The sequence below is a fragment of the Tympanuchus pallidicinctus genome, unplaced genomic scaffold (assembly GCF_026119805.1).
Source record: "Tympanuchus pallidicinctus isolate F22 unplaced genomic scaffold, pur_lepc_1.0 scaffold29, whole genome shotgun sequence".
NCBI lineage: Eukaryota > Metazoa > Chordata > Aves > Galliformes > Phasianidae > Tympanuchus > Tympanuchus pallidicinctus.
This window is the reverse complement of record NW_026294746.1, coordinates 1,930,872-1,940,310: the sequence shown is the minus strand read 5'-3', so window position 1 is coordinate 1,940,310 and position 9,439 is coordinate 1,930,872.

Here is a 9,439-nt window from a genome sequence, read left to right as displayed (position 1 = left end):
TTGGCTTTGGGGGTGAATTTGTCCAAATAAAGATGAAAGGACAAAAGCACCACGAGAACTGTTTCCCACAAACATACAGACTGAAATGCTTAACAGATAAAGTGGCAGGTTTTTTTCCCCTAAGAAGAGTAGCATCATGCAGGCGCTCAATATTTTGTAAGAGGCACAAACTCCAGACCTGATGAACACTTATCCTCATTAACCAGTGAAGATCAGATAAGAGCCCTAATCAGCTGAGCCTACCCTATTTACAAAAGAGCTACAGTTACAACAGCAGCTCCAAGCTGATCGGGTTCACCAGCAACTATGATAGCTCTACTTGCTGATCTGGATGGATATAAGAGAGAGATTGCTAACATCTCTTCCCTCCTATGCAGACCAAAGTGTCATGAGAAATAGAAGAGTCTTCTGTCACTTCTGAGCATGCTCTCCCTGAGAATGTGATCAGAATAGCACAGTTCACTCTGACAAAGTTGTTCTCACCTCTCAAACCTCAGAAGAAATAAAAAAATGTACCAGAAACGTTAAAATTCTGGTGAAAACAGTGCTGTATGAATGTGACAAATAAGCAGTTATCAATAGTGTGAAATTACGAAGCCATTGATATAAGTATAGAGAAATGCACGCCACAGCTTGGCATTCACTATTCGGGCTGATTACAAACATCTCCAATAGTTACGTAAGTGTCCTCATCCTCATTTTAAAGACTGGGAACTAGATTAATTGAATTGCACAAGGGCTGACAAATCTGTGCCATAGCTGAGATAAGCAATCAGGAATGCTGGCATGTAGCCCCACACTCAATCCACTTGACAATACAGACTGCCTTTGGTAACGCAAGGATAGAACTGAGAGCTGTTGGCAGCCAGTAAAGAAAGCTTAGGTAAAAGGGAGTGGAGAGATGTAGGAGAAATCTGACATGTAAAGAGCATGGCAACAGGGAAACATGCAAACTCTGAGTTGTGAAAGGTCAACATTTCAGCACTGTTGCTGTATACAGAAGTTAACTAGAAAAACAAAAAGACATACATGTTTGTTCTAAGTACACTGGCTCCAGTTAATAGAGATTACTGATTTCTTAAAGCTTTTGAAGACATTTAAGCCTTTTTTTTTTTTTTTTTTTCTTTCTAAAGCATTATTCAGTAGAAAATGTTCTTAAGGAAGTTTAAGGAGAAATTCGATGGCAGAACAAAAGTTATGTGAATGCATTTTGGATGGCCTGCTAACCATGTGACAAACTGACTGGGATGAGTTTGTAGCTAAAAGCATCTCCTCTGTGGAGACACATGTTCACAGTGGGTTGATTTAACCCACCTCTTTGGACTGCCCCTGAAATTTCCTACCAGCACTGAGCTGGCACAGTGTTGAGCAACATCCGAAACTGGAAGCTTTTTACTTAGTCTGATCAGTGAAGACAACTGTCCCATCTTAATAAGCAATGATTTGGCTTGAATTCTACGTGCCATCTGAATTATACCTGGGCTGGAAGTCATCAGTCCTGAGAAAACTGATGCAAAGTCCTTGATTTTGTATTCATCACCATTAAGAACTACCCCAAGCAAAGATTCTTCCACCTCCATATTGTTCTCCATATGAAAATAAAACAATGTAAACAATCATGCAATTCAATCTTGCTCTAGATGAAAACAGACACCCAGGACTTACCTCCTATCACACAAGATATAAAGGAACAAGAACTACAGAGAAAGGCTTGGATTACAACCTGGGGTTTTGGGAGGTGCTTCTGTCTGTCCCTGTGTGACTCAGTGTCTGTTTTTCCGCCTTCAGAGTAAACAGAACTACTTCCTTCTTTTTCAATCTCCTCAAGACTGTAATCTCACTGATACAGGAACTCTCTCTGCACGTGCCTGAGAAGCATTCAGTCCATGTAGAACTGGTGTGTTACCAAGATGTTGTTCCTCTAATACAAACATTTAATTAAAAAAAAAGAGATCTATTTATTACACCACATTTTACCGTTCACAGATCTGGGAAAGGCACAAAAGCTGCTGCAGTGCTAGTTGTCAAATTCCAGGCCCAGCCACTGTTAGATGGGCAGACCAGGCCACCACCTGTCCTACAAGATCCTTCCCAAGTCAAACATCACTTAAACCTTTGCTGAACTAGATTTTCACACTTGATAAAATTAATTCTGCAATTCCAACTGGAAAACTAATGGGAACTCTAGGGAAAAATTCCTCTGGTTTTCCATTAGATACTTTCACCCTGAGTGGTGACATCTAAGCAACATTCCTCCTTGAATGCAAACCACCAGTGCCTGCAACATTTGTAATAAGAACACAGGAGAGAAATCCTACCTCAGTAACTGCAGTATTTCAAGGAAACTGACTTGTTTGTATTACCTAAGCTACCCACTTAACAGAGCCCATCACTAAAGCAAACTGAAAGATTAGAAGTTCAATTTCATCTACCAGTTCACTCTTGAAAGTGGGGTGGTGCTGTTTGTTCTGAGTCCTTTACTTGTCAGGAACTATCCAAGTCAAACAAATAAGATAAACACGGTATGGCAATAATGGAAGAAGTTCATTTGAAGCTTGTGTAGCTGCCCAACCTTTGAGAAGAGTCACAAGCAGAAGGAAAGAAATAGAGTAAGATGATTCCTCTACATTCAGTTCCATTTTGTTGTCACGGATTACCAGTCACACTGACATATGGAGACCATTATGCAAGGCGCAAAGGCAAGACACAAAGCAAAATGGCCAAACCCTTTTCTTGTCACTACCAAAGGTCACCAAGTGAAAGCATTACACTGCAATTTTTTCTTGTCTAGGTACTATACATACAAGAGATGCTATGTGCTGTTTTTTCAAAAGAGAAGGTAACTGAAAGATTGTTATGGTTAGGTTGCTACAACAAAATCTGAACACACACTAACTAAAGTACTTAGCATTCATACAATGCACGGCAAACATGGGCATTCCTTACTGCATTACAGCTGATGCTCATTAATTCTTTACGAATTAAAACAAATGGTTTTCTTAGGTCCATCATCACCCAAGGTATGGATATCTTTTTACTACACATGACTCTCAAGTCTTTTGAAGTGAGCACTGCTTTGTAGCGGCTGGCTTATCAGACCACTTACAGAAGGCATTCCTGTACTACACACAGTTTAAAGGAGAAATAAAAAAGGAAGTCCCTTGAGTTAAATGGTAACTTGTCCTCTTTTTTTCTTGTAATCACTTTTCCTTGTTCCCTTAAGCTCTAGGTTTTGCTGTCCACCTAATAGCACAAGAAATCTATCTAGAGCCCTGGTATTGCTGTGATTTACCCCTCACCCCCAAGAACAGTTGATACAACTGGTGCAACACAGACGCAGGTGAAAAAAGTTTGGTATTCAAAAGCTTCAGTATAAGGTGGGGATTAATTCTGGATAGAAGCCTTACAATGCATCCTTCTGTCCAAAACAGAAATGAAAGCAGGCTAGCCTCTGCCAACTGCTGGATCATTTGCATTAGAATTCTCGACACCCCAGCATTATTAACATTCTTTTCATGTATTCAATTCCCTTCTATTTTGCAGATGCACAGATAACAGATGCATTTGAAAACCTTCCCATTCAAAACCTTTATTCTGCTTCTCAGAAAGGCACAGAGAGGTGAAAGCCGCCTTTTCCCCTCGCACAAAAGGAAAATGTATCTACAAAATACCCCATATTTAAAAACAAAACAAACAGGTGTGCAGGGAGCAGTGAATACTAAATCCCAGTAACCAGAAAGGAAGACGCAGTAAAAACTGCTCACTCTTGTAGTTAAAACACTGAACAAGCAGTGCCTCCTAGTGTTTACGAGATGGAGCAAAGGTCTCTAACATACAAATTAAGCTCAAAAATCTCAAGATTCAAGTTCAAAAGGTGAATTATTAAACTCAGTAACCCTGCTTACACAACCTCTGAGACAGCAGAGTGGTACTCAGACAGAGTGAGTGAGTTTTCTGGGTGTTTTTCCCCAGTTTCCTGGGGTTTATTTTAGGTCAGTCCAGTTCAGAACATGCAGAAGGTCGGCTTTGCTGTACTGTTACATGTTGGCTGTAGAGATGGACAGCACAGAATAAATGGTATCATCTCATTATACACCTGTGCAAGGACTAGCACTTTGTATTCTAGGTTCTACAAGACAGTGCTGTCTGTAACAGCATTATCTGATGGTAGCAGGGATCATGTATTCCCACATCGCTGCAAAACACAGGGCTCTCTAAAAGCATGCAGGGGGGTGCATTTCCTGGGGCAGACCTGCGTGTTCCTCAATGCTGTATTACACGTGTTCCCAGGTTGCTCATCACACCTTGGGTAGGGCATAAAAATATTTCATGAATTTACCTCACTGCAAAGCAAAGGCACGCACGTTCCCACGAGGCAATGCCACGAGTATGACCACATTGCAGTATTTCAAATCATCCCAAGCTGCCCCATGCACAGCACAGCAGCCTCCACAGCGCGGAACAGCAGCTGCCGTTCTGATTCCTTGGGCCACATCCTGACCTTGAGCGCCTTTCTCTCGCAAAGCATTATGGATGGTGAGACAAGTCCCCAGGCTAAGCCAGACATTAGCACCAGATGGCACTATAAACTGAGGTTTGATACTCTGAACCAGCAGACATCAGATTTACACAAAGCCTATTTCATTCTGTTGCTAGACCATCCTAGACGACACCATGGGTTTAGTGAGGATGGCTTTCACGCTCACGGTAGGAAGATATCTTGCAGAAGATGATGTGGAAGGAAATCCACCAGTTGGCCAGACTGTTCCCCAGTCTGTGTTCACTGGAGTGATTTGTGGAATAAGCCTCCTGATCTTCACGTCCAACCTGTGATTTTTTCCCCACATTTCAAGCTAACATTCTGCTAACAACCAGTTACGTGATATTAAATAATAATATTTTTTTTTTTGTGAAGCTACAAAGGGAATCAAGATATAGTTTTACTGGATTCTGCCTGTCAAAGCAATACAATGTGAACTTCATAGCTAAAAAACCCCTCCCCTAAGTCTCTTTGATTGAGAGTCTAATTCCCTTTTATCTGACATTCACTCCCTTTCATAAAATAAATCAGAAAATTTGTGCACATTCAAACATCATATTGAAACCAAAATTTCAATATAAGTGACCAAAAATCGAACTGCTTGGAAATAATTAACCTAGTAGTTAATTATACAGTTATGACTATCTGATCAGAAGTCAGATGTCATACAAGCCTAGGAAAAGCAGTATTTGAGGTTTACATACAGCATAATCCTCAATTTCCAGCAGCTGAAGAGTCTGAATTTGATCACTCATGCAAGCAAAGCCCCTAAATAATGCATGGCACTACCATGAATTAGTTCTTAATGCACATGCTTTCCAGCAGGATCACAAATCTTTTTATTTCAATCTGCTGCAGTTAAGATAATCTTTCTGAAAACAGAGAGGTACAAACTAGAATCGCTTGCAGAATATTTCACCAATGGATCCTAAATAGCAGGAGAGTAATGAAAGCTGCTGGCTTTGTGACATGGAAGGGGGAAGGAAGGAAAGATCTAAGCAACTTTCAGATGCAATGCAGCTGCCAAGTTACATAACCTTTCAGGAAGCCTGGACAACTGCTTTATGGGCTTGTCTTCCACCACAGAGCTGAATTTCCATGCTATAAAGTATTAAAAGTCTCTCAAACACCACCAAGGAAAACAGGGCTACCATCTGAGTTCCTCACCATTTTCTCAGCTCTTTGGCTCTGCTTTATAATTCAGCATCCTCACATACTTCAGACAATTCTTTGATGTTACTTCACAGCATGAATCTGGGACAAGTACCGTAAAGCTGTTCAGAATGGGTTAACTACACATCTGATGCTAGCAGTAGATGGAATATAGAATTATTCAATTAAATAATGCAGTCATTCTTGGAAAAGCTCCCAGATCTCTCATTAGTGCAAACTGGTGCCCATCACTCCCTGAGCTGTCACTCCTTTCATACTTATTATTTATTCAAGAGCTCAGACCCCCACTAGACAAAGAACAGCAGCTATTTAATGGTTACACAGTTCCTATGCACTGCAGAACAGTTGGAATGGCAAGAGGGAGAGTGGAACTGGCATCTCAGTGGGACTCACAGACTAACCTGATGATTTCTCCACTCACATACAAGAAACAAATGTGAAACAGTTAATGCTTAAACACAAAATACAAACCAGAAAATTTTCAATGGCTGGGGAAAATGGATGGCCTTGAGCACCTGCAAATGCCATGAACTTTTTAGTCTCATGTTGGCAGCAGGTGAACTTCATCTGTCTTTCTTCCTTCTGAAGAAAGTGAGATGAAAGATACCGTTTGAGGCTTTTCATTTCCAAGCTTTCCCTACATGATCTGAGTGCAGACTGATAGCCCCAGCTACAGATCATATTTAAAATAACCAGGCAAACTACACTACCTCTCATTACAGGTAGAGAAGCAGAATGTCTAGACCTTGAAGACACCATCAAAACAGGTAAGTGCATCAACAAGATTTGCACTTTCACAGAGAAGGGTCCACAGCTAAAGAACTCTTAATGCCTAAGAGCAGCGACGATTTTATCACTGTGTAAGACTACTTGTTTGTGACTGGTAAAACTTTAGAACCTCTTAGAAACATTTCTGCTAGCTTTCAGAAGGTATATAAAAATGAAAAGTGTATTGGTATATTACCTAAGAAGTACAATCCTGTGTGCAGAGGTAAACTATCTACGCCACTTCTATGTTTTCTAGATGCTATCAGGGTTTTCAGCATTTTCAACGTATGAAGAAAAAATAGCACTAAAACTTTCACTTATAGATTACTTAAGCTTTATATGTCATATAGTGCCTACCACTCACTCTAAATCCTGTCTGGTTCTTCTCACTGGATTATTCATTGGCAAAAAGCAAAAGCACCAGCTTCAGGGAGTCAGATATCAAGCATGATTATTCCTGTTGGTCCTTGTCTCCATTTTCTTTACAGTAGCACAGGAAGTACATCACTAAAAAAAGATAAGGAGCTACAGTCAAAGACAGTGAAAGTTTAGATAAATATATGTAGTTACATATTATCTCTGTATGACTCACTTCAAGTACCAACCAGTATAGAAAAGGATTTGCTGCTGCCTACTTGCTCTTCACTCAACACAGAATCCTTATTTTGCAAAGAGAAACAAAAGTCAAATATTACAGTTCTGTAGTTCTGTGGTTTTTTCCCCCCCTTAAACAAGGACTTGGAACTTAGGAGAGTTCCATCTGATATACAAACAACACACTTCCCAGTTTTCTTTTACAGCAGAAAGATGCTTCATTATGCTGCTAGAAATGGACATCATCTTAGCCCCACCTCAGCAAAAATACCTTGTCAATCACTATTTCTTCATTAGAAACTCCAGATCCCAAAACCTACCTAAAAGCAGAGGAGGAAAGCTGAAAAGAACAAGCACTTGGGAGTAGATCTGTGACAAGGGATGTCAAAAATGTTAAGCAGGTGCTAAGGAGTACACGGGGGAGGCAGGGGGGAAGCAGAAAATTACTGAGGCTCGTCATAATCTCCATCCATTATTTCTGAAATCGCAGTTGAAACCAAAGCTCGCTAGTAGACCCTGCCTGAATTAACATCAGACAATTTTAATTTCTCTACCTCTACCAAATGAACTTTTCACACAGAAAGAACAAAGCACCTATGAAGATAAAAATGAAAAGAGCCAATCTGACAGCATGCAAGCAGCTGTCATTTGGATGCAAGTTTGTCCATCATCAAACATATAGCAAACTTCCACGGGGCAGCACTTTTCAGAGCAGGAGTGACGTGGGAACAGGCCAAGCATCCCAGCTCTAGAACAATGCAACTGATATCATCTTTCTAAACTTCCTCCAGCTCTTCTTCCTCCCTTTCTCTCACAGGTCTGAAGCAGAAAAATTCAACCTATCACACTTCAGGATTATTATTACACCTTGGATTACAATACTTACACAAAATGACCACTGTAGTTCAGATCCAATGACTAGTTTGACATCTAAAGCAAAAGCAACCTTACTGAAGACTATAGAAAGGGGAGAAAAACAGAGCATTGCTACCTGAGAATTACTTACTGCTGTTCAGACTTGTTCATTACTTCATTTTTGTAGTCCCTTCAACCCATATCTGAATTCAGGACTGCACCTACCCTAAAAACAGCATTAACTGAGATACCATACACAATCCTGATTTCTTTCAGACCTAGTTACACAACTCAGCAAGGGTGACAAGTTTTGTTATTCTTTATTTACTCTGTCACTTCCCAGAAACCAGATCAATCTATCTTTAGCTCTTACAGAGCATGATTCAATCAGTAATTTTAAGAGTGATTCACAGCTGATTTTAAACATGCACTCCAAAGCACTTCACAATGGTCAACACTTCAACTGTACAACTCCAATCTACAAGCAACAGTTCCTCAGATCTTTCAAAATGCATCAATTCACTGACAAATTAAAGGCCCACTGGGAACACAGCATTCTGAACTCCAGCTACTGAGACTGCAAAACCTGACATCTCTTCCTCCATTTGACTTCTTGCCCTCAGCTGCCTGAGGTACACAGTTCCATGGATGCCCATTTCTACTGCATCATTCTTTCCAAGCCATGGCCAGACAACTGTGACTTTTCTCTGCATCTATTCATTACCCAAATACTCATTCATTGGTCCTGCTACCTTTGTCACCTAACATGCTTCTCACACCTTGTTAGTTTTACTCTCTATTTCACTGCAAAGCCACCATTCCACATCCCTTTGTGTTTCTTACATATTTTATTCATCCCCTTGTGTGGGCTCCAGAGCCCACAGTGAATAAGGAACTACAGAAGCTGTCACTGAGGCCAGGCAGAGATGAAGCATTTTCAAACACAATCCTCAACTTATAAAACCTTGCTCTAGGAATGTGCCAGCAGCAGCGTGATGCTACTCTTTTGGAACCATATCCCAGGATGATTTTTAAATTAAAATCTTTTCTCTTGAGTTACAGCTCTCTGAATTACTAAGCACAGAAAAAGACATCTAAGCAATACAGTGTAAAGCTTTGTGTTTAACAGATGCATTGCCTGTAATAAAGAAATCTTCACCTGCCAGCATTTCAAATCAATCACATGACATCAGCCTCCTGACACAGGATTGCTACCTCGATATCTTACTGCCAAGCAAAGGCATTACCAAGCAGGTAATAAACAGTAATTTAGTGTATGGATGGAGATTAAGCAAAGTAATACCGTAACATCTGCACTGATTTTATTACAGACTAGACAAACTCACATACAAAACATCAATTGTAACAAGAATATTCCATGTGAGTGGAAAGCCAGCTATACCATCTGAAGTTGGAAGAGACTCTTTGAATTGTAACATTTAAGCATTTCCAGCCATAAGCAACTTACCAGTGTTATACAGTCCCAAAACCCAAAGCTCATAGTTACGA